This window comes from Vidua macroura, chromosome 1 (genome assembly GCF_024509145.1).
Source record: "Vidua macroura isolate BioBank_ID:100142 chromosome 1, ASM2450914v1, whole genome shotgun sequence".
NCBI classification, from domain to species: Eukaryota; Metazoa; Chordata; class Aves; order Passeriformes; family Viduidae; genus Vidua; species Vidua macroura.
This window is the reverse complement of record NC_071571.1, coordinates 111,827,406-111,843,863: the sequence shown is the minus strand read 5'-3', so window position 1 is coordinate 111,843,863 and position 16,458 is coordinate 111,827,406. Positions and strand designations below refer to the sequence as shown.

At 39.4% G+C, this 16,458-nt stretch overlaps 1 protein-coding gene across 6 annotated transcripts in view; it reads right to left on the bottom strand.

Annotated features, from left to right (window-relative positions):
* Nucleotides 1-16,458, bottom strand: part of DTNA (dystrobrevin alpha) — a 223,604-nt gene that overhangs the window by 189,123 nt on the left and 18,023 nt on the right. The gene's annotated exons all lie outside the window — the stretch shown is intronic.

Below are 16,458 nucleotides of genomic sequence, written 5' to 3'. Positions count from 1 at the left end.
TGATGAACAGCCACAAATATACCAAGTGTGAGGCACAGAGACCAAGCACAGGTCTGGTCATAACCTCACTGTCAGACAGCACAAAGCTGCTCCTTTTTATAGCACCTCCTTCCATCTCACTGAATTTGTCAATTCATCCCCAAATAAAAGCAATTACAGGGTTTTTCTTCCTTTGTTCAGAAAAGCACATGCTTTGTCCAAGAGCCTCAGACATTCCAGTGTAAATTATTTGTACTTCTTGCTACGAAAAGTCTTGCTCCAGGACTTTGTGACAACACTGACTACCTGAGGGAAATCAAATTAACAGCAGCTGAGACAGAACTATTAAAGGCATGTTTTCCCCTATGTACAGTAGTCTGCTAACGTATCCACAGGCACTGAGAGAGTGAGGATAAAGCAAGGACATTTCTCTGAACCATTACTATCTTTCACATTACTGTCTGTTCTTGTGAGGGAGCTGTGGATGCAGTGATATTGATAGGCACTGGGGTTCCTTGAGCCTCAACTCAAGCATGCAGATTTTACAGACATGCACACCATGAAGACAGTAGCTTCCAAAATAAATCAAGCAAGCTTTTTTCTTAAGACTACAGAGGTAATTGCAACGTTGTTGCTAGTTCTGAGTGTAATGATGCAAAGAACTGGTGCACCTGATGTCCCTCCTCTGCCCCCATGCCTTCAGGAGGCACCATCCAGCCTCCAGAGAAGGAGATGGGTTTGGGATCCTCTTCCTGCACAACCTGCCAGGGCAAGATGCTCAAAAAGGAGCTGTACTATGCCCCTGCATTAACTCCTCCTGCTCAATGAAGAAGATGACATCTCTGCTGTTTCCAGAGAAGGGCAAGGACACATACACTAGCAAAATGCTCAGAGTGGCAGGGTCCACATTTGTACCTGGGAATACCACTCTGAAATGCAGGCAGAAGACCCCACCACATCATGCCCATGCTGCTCAGGCATTACCTGAGAGGTCAGTGGGGCAGGGCTTGTTGTTAAAAAACATGCTAGCAGTGGTAGAGACCTGACCAGATGTCAGCTATGCCACAGGTTTGTTTTGTCAATTTAGGAATTGACACATTTACTTCCTCTCTCCCACTTCTCATCTGTTTTGTCTGCATAGCCTTCAGTGGTTTTAAGGTGGGTGTCATGTTTCTAGGTGCTCAGAGCAAATTAAAACTTGGAGTACCTTTGACTTCCTGGCATTACTGGGACTAAATATTGAACACCATTCAAGTAACACTTTTATTCTATTTAGTGAGTGGAAAAAATAACTGAGTTGAAAGAAAAATGCACCTTGCTTCAAAAGCCTCTTTAATCAGCCCCAGAATCTGAACCAATGCTGAACATAAAGATTCAAATTTGGCTTAATGAAAACCGAACAGACCAAAAAACAACAAAAGAAGTCTCTTTACAAAAGGTATGGATTCAACCCAGCCAGTAAATAATTAAAGCTCCTCTCTGTTCCCTTCCACTTTCTATTTTAAGGCTTTTCATTATATGGGATCAAAGTCAGCTCGAGTTGGAGAGAGTTAGACAAATCCATCACGGAGACAGAATGAATGTATGATCTCATCCCCTGTGACAGCAGCCCGACAGTACCACCTGTTTGAACTCGGCTCATACCACTTCTGATGACACTGGCAATGTCAAGCAAATTGCTTGAAATTCAAGGGAGGGGGGGACACTCTCCACCAAAGCAAACAAAACAAAAAAAATGCAAAAGGCTGTAAATCTGGCACAAGGAATGCTTACAGGCAGCAAGCGCTGCAAAAAGAGCAGCCACAGAAAGGGTTCAGACCCCATGAACATAAATCACACTGGGCCTCAGAAAATCAGCTGTATGAAGAAAGACTGATTTCTGTTTGGAAAAGAGTCAAATGGGAGAGCAATGCAAGATAGCTGTATAAAAAATATAAATAATAAAATTAAGGTAAAATAAACATCCTTTTTTTTTCTCAAAATGAAAGAAAAAGAATACACTGAAGCCAGAAGACAAAATAATTAAGAGATATGAAAGGCAAGTTAAACAGGGAGTTTAAAACTGACAGGGAATTTTGAAAGAGATTAAGGAACGTTCTGTACTACCTTTTGGAACTTAAAATGTAAGTTTACCCTGTGGAGCTGTCTGCAGCAAAATATAATTGGGACCAGAAAGGACTACAAAAGAAAATATTAATTAGACTGTTAATGAATACCTGCATGTTCCCATTAGAAACTCATCTATTTTAAAAAGAACGAATACAATCCTTAATTAACCTTTTTTTTTTTAAGCAATAGAAAAACATTTATACTTCCTGATATAAACAATGAATAAGTGTCAGGGAATAAGACATCACCCTTAAGGGGAATCCCCAATGATTAAGAAAATCCCCCTCTTGTCCCATTATTCCGGAACTGTCAGCTGGCCAGTTCCTGAGCACTGTCAGGAACAATGTACTGGCCCAGATCCAACACACCAATGTTTGGTTAACACTAACGTTCAGTCAAAAGATTTCTGTCTAAAATGCTTGTTTAAGGAAAAAGATGACAGCATTGTGAGTGCACCATAAAGCTTTATTTTCTAAACCATTTTTTACTCTGACTGCCAGTAGCTAGAAGCACTTGAAGATTAAGGCAGCAAGCATACATCAACTCTACTTGGTTTGGTGTATAAAACCACTTTGGTCTAGATCTGGGTCAAGATACAGTATGTCACTTCTTTTAGCTGCTTGATGTGTTCAACATGAACTTGACTTTGGGTCTGCCACTGTACCAGGCACATTTGCAGTTCTAGGAGTTGCAGAGTACTCTGGCTGATTAAACTTGCAACTACACAGATATAAGAGTCAAACTGTGGAGTTATTTCAGATATTAAAAAAATCTCACTGCTGTGAAATGTACGCATTCTTTTTCTCAGTCTACTAAGATGGAAACAAAGAAGCAGTTTAGCACTTCACTAGCTGAAAGAGCTATTTCAAAACATGCTCTAGATTAAGACTGCATGGCAGGACCTTTTCCCTGTGAGAACAGGCACTCTGGGGACAAGCAGGGGCCCCCAAAGATAATGTTATCTTCGGTGACCTCATTAGCATCTGATGTGTAGGAACATCTTCTTTAAATGTGTGATTTTCCCATCTATCTTGAAATGGCCCTTTAATCAAACTCATAAAATTACTTTTATTTGGTACCAAACAGATAAACAAACCAAGGTTATTCAGGACCAATAGCTCTGCAAATGAAGGGAGAAAAAAAAAAAAAAAAGCCTGTAATGAAAAAAAAAATAGATTGGAAATGTTTTGATGCTTTATGTGGGAGTTAGCTGTGTGCAGAATTGAACTGTATTTTCTTGGTTTAGCTGAACTAAGCTGTACTGACAAGAGCATGCTGAATTAGATCCGGTTGTAACCTGAGGTGAACCTTCAGGGTAAACCTTACGTCACTATGTTGCTGCAGTTCTTTCTTTTTTCCATGAGCAAATGTGGCTCACTTCCCTCAGTCTCTGAAATGCCATATCGTGTGTGCTGGCCATGGGGCAGAAGTCTAAACAGACCATGTTTGGATTTATTCACTTCAGGCCTCTGGAATCAGAACTGAACAACTGGGAGAGCTTGAAATAAGACTACAAAGTTATGAAGGAGGCAAATGTGAATGTAACGGGGTGTTAGATGCACCTTGTGTTTAAAGACATTTTCCCACAATTCTGACTTGTACTTTTCAGGGCTTGTACTTGACAGGGCTTTCACCCGTTCAAGGTAAAACCAACACCTTGTTTCTCTCTCAAAGCCATATAGGGACAACTTGCCTTACATTGTGGGGTAAATGACCCTAAAAGGTGACAGTGCCACGCCCTTCCTGGCTACAGTAACAAATACTTAATTTCTACAGCACCATCCACACAACTCTGCAGGATAAGATATAACTCTCTTCCAAGAACCTGGCAACTTCTTAGCATGAAGGCCAACGAGCACATACGGTACTTGGCATGACATTCCTCTCTACCAAACTTCCATGACCACATCACTGCTTCAGAGAAGTAACTGAGCAGATAGAACTGTTTAAGTTCTACCTCACAGCCAGACCTACAAAACGTGCTCTGTGTTCTACCTTCAGGCACGTTGCTAAGCACAAAACTACCTTCTCTTTGTCAGAGCCAGCTGGCAGCCTCAGAGGCACAAGGCAGGTGGGCACATAACCCTCTGTTTTCTCAGTGCCTGATGGCTCCTTTCTTTGCTAGCTTTATCCCTGACTTTCTGTGGCATGGCAGACCACATAGGAGCCCTCCCTGAATTAATCCATATACTCAGAGAAAAAGCAACTCTATTTGCAGTTGCACTAGATAGATAATAGACCACTGTCCACAACACAGGATCTTTACCTGCAGCCCTTGGAAGGAGTCCTCTGCCTGCTCAGTTGGAATGGTAGGACACTGTAAAAGGTTTTTCCTTCATTAAGTGCTATGGTGCTAAATGTTATTTTCCAGCTGGGTATAATTATTTTTTAAAAGAAATCCAGGCACATGACCCTGATACTGATTTTTCTTCAGCTTGTACACAATGGAGATGTTCTGGAGACACCATGATTTTGATTAATAAAAATGTAAATCTCCATATAATTTCATCACTTCGGGCCTTGAATAACTGGAAATCCTCCTCCTACAGAATTTGTCATGATTTCCTCTCTTTGAGTTCAATGCAAGAAGTGCACAGCTAAATTATGCAGGACTATAAACTTACATAACTGTTCGTAAGATAGAAGAACATAAAAAATAAAGGAGCTTTAATAGTTAGGAATGTAGAGAAGTTCAACACAGAACTGAGGAAAAAATGATTTATCATTTGTTCTTCAGGTAGACAGGTTTACTAGTATTTAATTAGTATGAATAGAAGTAAATCTGAGAATATACTGTCATTTCCTTAGACATATGGAAACCAAGAGCTGGCAGAACTAACCATGAAGCAGTTACCTGAACAAACATCAATCTAGTATGTAAGCTACCTGAACAAACATCCATATAATATGTAGAAAGGTGTATTTACATTAAGAACTCATCCATCTCTTGTCTTAGGGGTATTTACATTAAGAGATCACCCATCTCTTGCCTTAGTTTCTCCTCTTGAACAGTAGTGGCATGATGAAGGAAGCACCAAAGGGGATGCAGCACCCACATGGCTCAGTGATACCACTTGCACATAATCTTGAGTATCAAGCATCCAAAGCAAGCATATGTAATTCCTTTACTGCCTACCTAGCAGGAGGCTCATCAACTGTCTACCCTTCATGCCTTTTGGTAGTGTGCATTCTCCTTTCCTTGGAGCAGAGTCTCACATTACCCGAGAAGCCTTCTGCTCTCAATGCAAGAATCTGGAGGGAAATAAAATCCATCGATCCTCTGCCTGGTTTAGTAAATCTCTCTCACACTGTTCATCATTGCCTGTGGCCCTGCAACTCGAGCTCTTTGCCTCTCTGCTTGTGGGGCTCTTTCATCCTTTAGTTTTCCATCTGGACAGCAGTGGGCACAATTTGCCCAACCCCTGGTCTCTTTTTCTAGTCCCTGATAAGGATCTTTGCTCTCACTTGTGGTCTCTCCTGCCTCTGCTGAAACAGCAAAGAGCCGTTTACAAGGTCATGTATATACACCCACCTTATAGTCAGGTGCTCTTTGGTTTACAATGAAAGCCACAGAACAGCACAAATGAACCTGAAAGGATTCAGGATGCAAGGTACCCTTGTAAAAATTATACTTGGATAAAACCAGAGAAAGGATGAAAAGTGGATTCCTTAGCATATGGTAGCTTTTCAGCAAATGCACAAGCATGTGCATTTGGAAATTCTTGCTGCTGTTCTTCATGCAGATTACAGTTTGTATCGCTGGCTGGGGGACTATGTACAAATTCACGAACGGGACGGGACTGCTGAGGAACACATCTCCAGCTGTTTATTTTCCAGCATCAGTCTCATTACATGGTTATAACAATGGGAAGATGCCAGCAGCTCACATCCCAGGCAGTAGACAAAGAACTTAATGTTACAACTTTAAAAGCTTTTTGACCAATCACACAAAGCAAAAGCATATCAACAGTAGTTCCATCCAACCACTATAAGCACACGTACCTTTGGTTAAAGCAATACTCACTTATTTCGAATACAATACCTGCTTGTAAGCCTTAAGATACAATGCACAGAGCACCATTATTAAGCTTAGAACTTCCTAACATCTCAACTAGATATACTTTTCTGTAACTTAGGGAGTTATTCTCGCCAAGAGTTAATACACTGACCATTGTTCTTTTTGTCCTTTCTACTTCTTGTATAATTTTTCTGCTGACAAACCTCATGTCTACTGCTTAGCTCTAATCGCAGTTCTGCTGTCTCTCAGGCCTGCCTTTTGCAACTTGCCCAAAACCCTGATTTTAAGGATTCCCACAAGTTTACAGCTCCCTTGCACTGTTCTCCCATTAGGTGTGTGAATGAAGCATAGAAACAATTTGTCTTATTGCCTCCAGTCTTGCAAAAGAATTAAATTAAAAATAGCAGTATTGCATCACTTTTAACAGGACTGTAAAATAGGATAATAATGGCTGCAGGCTTGCTCCTTCCCCCCCCTATAGCAAATTCAGTAATGGGAGGAAGGTTGTAGCTCTGCTTGGGATCTTTCTACTAGATTTTGCCCTGAGAAAAGGTTTGTTGAGAGGGAGGTCACTGTGGGGTAAGTGCCAAAACCCATGCCTGTACTCGTGGTCCTCAGGCCATTTGGTTGGAGGAGCTGATGATGTGTTTTGCTGTTCGATCTCGCTGGCAGCCCATTCCATGGTGATGCTCTTCTAGAGAGACCTGCCAGCCAAGCAGCATGGGGGTCAATTTTGTGAGAAAGCTTCTCAATTTACAGGAGCTTTATTGTAAACCTAATACAGATTGATACTTTTTAATTTTTACTTTCGCAGGGGCAGACAGTGGTACCAATATCCACAGTTTGCCCTTTCCTATCAAACCAGACATTGCAAGTCTGCACCTCAGGACACTTGAGGGGCTAACAAAATATCAGGACATGGCTTGTACTGCTGACATCCATCTGATACATTTTTTTCAAAACTACTGGGCATGAATCAGGTCCATGGAAAACTGCAAACAATAATCTGAGCCTTTAAAACCCAAGAGACTCAAGATGTCTGCGTTATGCAAGTGATACTCAGCTAACAAAGCTCTTCAGTTGCTCCCTAAGATACATGACACACTGCTTACTGCTGGATTTTGAAAATGCACAGAAACACTTATCTGCGTATCTTAAACCACTGTCAGATCTAGGATGAAGGTTACTGGGGCTAAAATAAGGGATAGAAACAACCTGTAGAGGAATTTGGTGTTTTGGCTTATTTAAATTTAACACTTTATACTTAAGGATATATTTGGCTCCTGGTATTTAAAGACTTTCTCCACAGAACACTCATTAAGTTCTACAAGGAATGTACATGTGCCATTTCCATCAGTACTACTGAATTTACAGGTGAATTAAGATTCACCCCTGGGTTCACAAGTCCAGAACAAAAGCCCTTGGCTTCACAGAAGACAACAAATTTGTGAAGGAGTATCAAGGACAGAGGAGTTACCCAGAGGTACTCCTCTGCAGCCTTTCAAACAGCTCTTGGAAGAGACGTTTGCCCTCTGCAAACAGACTGCCATAGAGAAAGATTTGGGAGTGCGCTCGGGGCTGGAGCACAGGACCCAGCAGTCCACCTCAGTCCTGAGCACAGCATTCCCAGCAGCAGCTGGCTCCAACCACGAAAACAGCGGTGGAAGAGCCAACCCAAAGTGTTAAATCTCCTCTAGCCCTTGGCCAGTGATATGCTCAAGTACTACTCTGCACACATTTTGTCATGCAGGAGTGGTGACCCTCTCTGAAAATTTCATGCTATGGATAGGAAAACCATTTTACATGCTTCCTATAGTTTTATGCACAAATGCTTTCCCATTTAATATATACATAAATTAAACTTCTGTAACTGTGAGTTTTGTTACTAGAATAAAACCCCTGTGAAACAATCAAGTTTTCCTAATGCTTCTGTCACATGCAGTGTAAGCACTATTGTGAAAGCTGTGTGCTCAGAATGTGTTAATTGCCAGGTCCCAGGAGCATTCCCTTTAGCCCACTCCACATCTTCTCATACAGCAGCCTTTACCATACTGTGATGGGAGTCACAGACCCATATTTTGAAAGTCTGTTATTGCTGTTTAAGTTCATAACATAATCATTAAATATAAAGTTATTTCTTAATAAAAATCTGCTGTGGCTTACTACAATTCTGCATCAGTAGTATTTACTTACACTTAAATTATTCTCAAAATACTTTTCATATTATTAAAAAAGGTCTTTTTCACTAGAACACAAATGTTTTTCTCTTAAAAGATAATGATGTCAATTAGAGATTTATTTGTATCCTAAATCCTAAAACCTTCTCAGCTGCCATTTATTAAGAAAATATTATGAAGAAGCCAAAGAACACTACAAATTCAACCCTTTAGTGCTCTATTTTACATCTCTGTTTGACAAACAGCATTAGGACACGAAAGCCATTAACCTCTTTTGTTGAGGGCCATTGCATTTATGACATGACAGAAGTACCAGCATACACTAGATTGTAAAGGCTGTTTGCACATAAAATAACCAACTGGTCAAACTAAAATAGCTTCCCAAACTCTGCATCTGTAGCCTATATATTGCCACACAACGCTAAAGAACTTGCATGTCAACTTCCTAGTAAGAGTTCAGAACAGTTTTCAAATTCATAGAAGTTTAGAGAAAGGGAGTAGGTGAAGAAACTGTTTTTTCTATCCAAAAATATGACACTTTATTAGTAAGTGACAGAATTAATTTCTTCCTTTGTAAAAAGAGTTTGTTTTTCTCTACACACCAGCTTGGCAATTGCTTTTATTGTTCCACTGAGCTCTTCTACAATATCTTAAGAAGAAATCTTCCGGAGGCAAACTAAGAGAGCAAATTACTTTATAAGCAATTTTTTCCTGAACCATTTTGTATTTTAGATTGTAGATAAACATGTATTGACAACTACTTTTCTCAATTTGACCCTTTTCCTCCTACCTCCAGTGATGTAATTTTCCTGTATCTTAATTTCTCACTGTTCTGAGGTCACAAATTTTTATTACCCAACTTCACCAAGGGATCTAAGGATCAAGACATGACATCAGAATACAACAGCTATGTCTCCTGGTTAGAAATCTCAGCTCTCTACAGTCTTGCAGACGTTTCTTCTGCTTTTGTTGACTTTTTACTGTTTTCTCAGAGCTACTGAATTATTCATCTGTCAACATAAATGTAGAGTTCATCATATAAATATGTAAAGCCACCATTTTAGAGCAGAAATCCAAAGACAAAGTCATATAAAGGCTTTTTATAGATCATTAAACCTGCATAGCAAAAGACACAATATACCACAAATGTAGTAGTATATAGTAGGACTGAAGTTGAATGTAAACTCTGAATAGGGTATATTCCAGCCTACTCTCTGCTATGCTTCTTTTTACAGTAAGGCTTCCATTCTGATTTGCAAAGCCAGTTCCTGCTTCTTGCCTCAGATGATACAATCCCAAAAGTGACGTTCATCTCAACAAACCTATCTATTAGACTGCATCAGAAAACTTCCTTTCTCTGTACTAATACTTGTTTTTTATGCAGAGCAGCTACTTCCTACCAGGTATTTTCAAACTGGACCTACCTCTTGGGAAGAAATCTACAGATCTGAGTGAGACAACAATAAGCTAGAACTAAATACTCCCAAAACACCCAGTCAGTATTTTTACCTTTACAGCACAGGTCCTGTTTAGACTGCTAAATATAGGGAATGTCCATGTGTTCTGCTCACCTAGACTCCAGTGAGAATAAAGGGGACAAAAGACTTATTTGTCAGTGCTTAATTTACTACATGAATTTTATGCATGGTCAGTTATTCTACATAAAATAATCCTAACGCTGGTTCATGCATTTTGCAGTCAGCTTTATCAGATAAAGTCTGAAGATTCAATTATAATTTTAAAAGAACAATTACCTTTTAAATAACAGCTTGAGTTAACAAAAGGAACAGATTCATCACTCAGTGGCAGTAAGATCATATTCTAGGTAAAGACAGCCTGAGCAACGAAGCTATGGAAAAACCTGTTCAAACACTCAACATTTGACTGCAGTTCTTGTAATATATTCACAGTAATCTTAGCGATGCCAATTTGAGCAAATATTGGGGCAAACCCCAAAAGACTGATTTGGTTTTGATTTTAGTTTTACTCCATTTTACAGAACAAAATCATACACTGTCTCTTGAAAAGGAGCTAAGAAAGTACACTAGGATTTGCTGTCTCAGAATGTAGTGTCTCCCTTCCATTACCCGCAAGTAACCTGGCAAAGCCAGAAGTTAAGATGGCCAGTTTATATTATTGTATGATCTGTATGATCATCTTTTGTCTTGTTGCCCTCATGTCTTCCCTGGATGTTTGGACAGGAACACTGAATACACCAAAACAGGAGATGACACTTGCAGTCTTCTCACTGGCGCAAAGGCCTGACAGGCTGGCCATTTCAGATGCAAATATTTCAAGAAGTGAGACACACTGTTGAGCAATGAGCAGAGCTGTGCTTGCCATCCTACTCTATGCATTGTATGTATTTATTTCATTCTCCATAGTCACGACTACGGGACATGCTCTGTAAAATCAGGTGCTATTTATGCTCTTGCCCTCATTTAGCCTCAGAAAACATTTCCTTTCCAAAATCCTTGAGTTCTACTGTAAGCATTTCCTAGGGAAATACTATCATATAAAACATTGACACTTCCTGGAAAAGACTGACAGATCCTTAATAAAACTGACAAAGTAATAATTTTAGAACAAGCTCTCTAACCTGCTATACCAGCTGGCATCCAGGGTAAGATATCATGGCTGAAACTTTGTCCCAAGCAGAAGATGGGAGTTTTGTGAACTGGAATTATGTAAGAAACTCAGCAGAAAGAGGGATGGCAGTTAGGACAAAGTCAGTGCAATACAGTCCAAGTCCAAGAGAGAGAGAAACGAGATGGATGCTGGAAGCATGCAAGCTATCTGAAAGCTGTTCATGTGATCCAAAGTTTGCAAGGAAATAAATGCTGGCAAATTTCGCAGCAGAAGCGTGGGTACGAGACTTGCTCAGCATTCTGTTGAGTAGAGTCACTTAAGTACGTGTACTTAGAGCAAGGTACTCTAAAGCTGCATGTTTAAGCCAGATTTTATTCCAGAATGCAGAATCCAGCAACACAAACTTGTTGTGAGTTATTTCCACTAAAGAATTACTTTTTTCATTAAACTGATACCCGCTGAAAATGGGTTTAAAGTGTAGTCAGGTGAATGAGTGTCTGATGAGTTCTGATACAACTTGAGCTAAGCTGTTGTCTCTTATCTGAGGTAACAGGGATCATGGGAATGCAAAGCAGGAAAGAATACTATAAACCACCATCTTGTACCACACACTTGTGATGAGTAGCAATTGCTCTTCATCCATTTCAGGACAAAACTGCAAGGAAGCATGAGCAAACACTATCTTTGGTTTAAAGTTTGTGCTGAAACAGCTTGGGGAAGCTCACAGGGGACTGTAAGTTCCATTGGGAAACTGAAAATTCTTCAACCGCCTGAAGTATCCTACCAATCCTCTAGATAAACTAGAAAACTCAAATCAAAATTGATGTCTACATGAGGTTTTACTTTAACTCTGTCTACTTAATTCAGGTAAGTGCAACCATTATTTTTACAAAGTGGCACAGAAATCAACTTTCAGCTCACATGAAGCTTTTAGCTGTTGTTTGTAATTACTTCTGGAGCTCTTGCAAAGATGTGTTGCTCTAAAATGAACCAATTTTAGCAGTTTTATTGCCTTACTCCTACCAAACAAAGGCCTGTATAGGTTAAGTTTTACCTAGGTGTATAGTAGCTGAAAATAAACAAGACATGTTTGCAGGGTGCAAGGCTTAAGTTTCAAAGTGAGAACATGGGAAAATGCACAGAAGACAGTAATTAGAGCAATGAAATAAAGTTAATAAAAGAAAAAAATAATATCAGGAAATTACTATCTTTCTTAACAGCAGATCTGTTAATGCTCTGGAACATTTTCCTAAGGGAAGCAGTGGGAGCTCCATTACTTCGATAATTTAAAATTAGACTGACAAAAAAGTAGCAAATGTACAGCACAATAAAGAATAATTCCATACAGGAAGGGAAATGAAGTAGGTGACTAATAAGTCTTTCTAACAGCTATGAATCATACAAGTGCAGTGGTGGCTTGTATAGAAACTGGAGTTTCTACTCACAGATGGAAATGTAAACTGGTAGCTCTCACACAGTACTTGTTGGTAATAGTTGGAGGATCCAATCCTTCATATACCATAAACCACAAATACACATTATTAGACTATCTGCCTAAATTCTACAGAGACTTCATATAGCATGCTTTATGTACCACTCCCTGTCCCCCAAACAACAAAAGCAATGCCAGTTTCATTACTGCATGCACACTTATTTTGCTGGACAGAACTTCCTTAGCTAAAAGCTACTGGAGCTACTTTATGAACTCAGTGTTTTACATGTAACCAGAGGTTAAGAATTTTTGGTCTCAGGCCATACCATGTTTTACTTGAGTTCAATTAATTCTCTATTGAAGGCATATTTAAGACAAACACTTGATCTGTTGAGTACGAGTTCAATATTTCCTGATTGAAGTTGAGAGAAAGAATGAAACACAGGCTTTTTATTTGATTCTTCTGTTTTCCAATATTTTCTCAAGTACTGTAGACAGACAAGGGTTATTTGAACTAATCTTTCCAGGCCACGCTGTTTGACCTGTGTGCCTTGTTGCCACTCTGTGACATCGAGCCCTTACAAGAGTTGTGCCATGACAGTGACATGCTGGTCGGAGCACAGACCAGGGGTTAAACATTCACCACTGCAGCAGCAGTCAGCAAATCAAAATAGAGTAAAGGTACCAGTTTAAACTATATATAGGACGGTATCTTGGATAAATCTGAACACGATGTGCCTTAATTTTTTTAAAAGCAAGATTGTCCATAAAAAAGGGTACTGTAAAACACTTTTTGTCAAGGATCACAGAAAGTGAAACTTATTCTGCTTTTTAAATAATCACCTCCAACTACAAATTTGCGAACAATGTATCAGAGAACAAATCCAGTAATTTTCCACAAACCATTTAGGAATTAGGAAGAGTAGGACAATATTCAAGTAATTTTAAATCTTGTATTTCACCATTTTTGAAAAAAAAAAATCTCATTAAAAAAGGCAACCAACCAACATCCATGTTTCTTCAAAGATCCTGTCACTGTAGCAGGCTGAGGATGGTCTATCATACGTTGTCTGGCTGAAAAGTAGCTGATCAATTAGGACAAGAGAAGCAACAAGTGTTAATTACTGCACCTTGGAAACAATCTGTTTCCTTTGCTGGCAGGTTACTTTGCCTTTGCAGTCTGTTCCCAAAGACTCTAAGCTGTCTGGAATATTACTTTCCAATCACCTTGAGTGGCTATGCGTGTGTGTCACTGTTCAAACAACTTCATGACCAGAGAATGAGACATTGAGGTTTGGTATTGAAATCAGCTTAGATGCAGTGATAATACTGTGCATGCAATATAGCACAAAGTATGAAATTTTGGTTTTCTTTATCACAGGAAAACACATACCAGCATATAGTAACTAAATAATAGTCTTTTCCTTCTTGCATTCTCACAGCAGCACAGGAAAACTAAAACAACATGAAAATCAGCAGCACACCCACATCAGACTTCGGTGGAAATCCACTGCAATGCAAACAGCAATTTAGATTTATAAAGCAAGCGCTTCAAGTCCCAGAAGACAATCACTTCTCACTTAGGGCACTGGCCAGAGTAAATTTGGGTCCTTCATCTAATTAGGACAGAAAGTCATGGATTAGAGAATTGAGGTTTGATGCAACTACATGTCTTGGGAGACAGTCAGTTAAAGGACCTTTTCCAATACGTGCATAGCACAGTCAATGAAACGATAAACATTACTGTCTGATAATACTTTTATTTTCAGTGAAATCTCTATTAATTGTTCCTATTTTTTTCCACTTTTCAAAATATTTGCCTTCAGAACATACTTTGTGTTTCTTCTCTTTTTAACTACTACGACTGAAGAAGGGGTAAAGCTAACAAAAAGGAGGGAAAACAAAACGGAAAAATTTGGAAAGGTACAAAACGCATTTCTTTATGTTCTATCACCCCAAGTGCTGCTAAACTCTCGGAATAACTTATCTTAGAAGGAAAGTTATGGCTGACTGGCACTAACTGTTGAAGAGAGTGCTTTGTTGTCTTCCTACAGCATAGGGAACCAGGACCTTGGAATGCTGGGCTGGTGACCAAATCCACAGGGTGGTCCTGAAGGGTCAATGATGGGAATAGCAGGGTGGGGTTAGGATGGATGAAAAGGAGGGTGAGGATGAGGAAGCGTGATCATCAGAGCTCTCACTCCAGTTGCTGCAGTCTTTAAAGGTCCCCTTTCATGTGAACTGTGGACTTTTGCAGGACACACAAGCACACCAGGGCAACTTCACACGTGCAAGATAGGGAGTACCTGTTGCAAATGAGTAGTTCAGGGTCACTTAAAGAACCTGGGAAGGGAGGTGATCTACGACCACAATATCCCTGTGAGATCTAAATACTCCTTTAATTCCTGTGCTATAGCAGGACCTGAAGATGCCTCAGCATTTCCTAGTACAGTCTGATGTCATTATCACGCTAAAGAAGATAAGGAAATGTCACATGTATCAACAATGTTTCTTGAAAAAAGTGAGGCCTGCACAAAGCAAAGAAGCAGCACAGAATGGGTAAAAAACAGTGAAGTCTTCATCTCACCTCAGTGGCATAACCCACTGACCTCAGCCAGCCTTCAGACATGAGCTGTCACAAAAGTGACAAAGCAAGTTCTAGTGTATTACTTCTACATTATTAATCTTGCATATTTTGCTACTGTGAGCTGGAAAGCACAGGGAAACTTTTAAGTGTCAGAAGCACTGATGCCCTTCTCATACCTCCATTTCTGACTTTGATTATTTGATCATAGCTTTTTCTTACACGAACAGCTTCTAAGGTACTGATCACTCAAACTCAGGTTGTTTTATCGATGTGAGTAATCCCAGATGTTCAGTGCAGTCGCTTTCATTAATAAAGACACAGAAGTCTCAAGTGGTTGTAGGATCAGAGCCTTCGGGTTGCGAATAGTCATTGGCTTTTCTGCCGTTAACAGGCCACTGATGAACTGCAGCTTCCTTCACATCTGACAGAGGGATATTAAGGTACACATCCATCACTGTCATTTTTCTCTTGCAACTTTTTAAAATGCAGAATCACATTCAGAAAGCAATCAATAGCAATCCAGTCGCAAGCACCTCTAATGAAGCGCAGCAGAAACAATTTAGTATTAGATTTTCATCTGAAAGGTCTCAGAAAACATTTTTAAGCTCCACTTTATCTGCCCAAAAAGAAGATCAAGGTGTTTATTCCAGGATTTGAGCCAGTGAGGATAGACACGTGCACTGAACTGCCTAGAGCAAGAAACTCCACTATGTAGGATAGCACAGCTCTTTGCGAAAAGTTATTGCTGCCATAGATTGTTTGTCCTACTCACATCTGTTCTTGAATATCTGTGTCCACAGCTATAATTATTATAATTAATTATAGCTGAAAGGACAATGAGAACTATAAACTCTTAAAAGTATTTCCAAAAGGAATTTAAAAAACTTTTTTGAAAATTGAAAGCCTCTATCAGGATACCTGTCAATGTATCTGTTATATTTTTAATTCATGTTTGTGAATACTGATAGATTGGTAATGATATGGGTCAAGTTTGCACTAAACTTTTCCACACTACTCCCACCATACCTGGCAGCTCTTCTTGTTCCTTGACTCCTAATCTATCCTCAGCAAAGTCTGGAAGTCACATCAGATTTGTATTTTGTCAAATATTGAAGGACATGATTAATTACAAATACTTCCTCCTATTGTGGGAGCAAAGGATAAAGGCAGAATGAAACCCAGCACATCGACTAGCTGAACCTGTTTTCAGCTTTTCTTTCTTGGATAAAATTTTCAAATACACATCATAACTCCCTGCAATGCAAACCATCCCATTCACAACATAACTCACAAGGAGGAGTTAGCAGTGATTTTTCACTTATTTTCTAAAATACGATTATTACTTTTTGATTTTGGATGCTCGGCGAACAACCAACGCTGCGTTAAAACCAACATGATTCCCATTTTCAGATACACCAGCTAGGAGAGGAATAAAATCACACAATAATTTTCAACAGAAGTATGAAAATCACTAATAAGCATATGCTGATTTAAATTAGCTTGTATCTCCAGCACCTCAACTGAAAATCCATTATCTTTGCTCATAAAGTAGATTTGTGCACTTGAC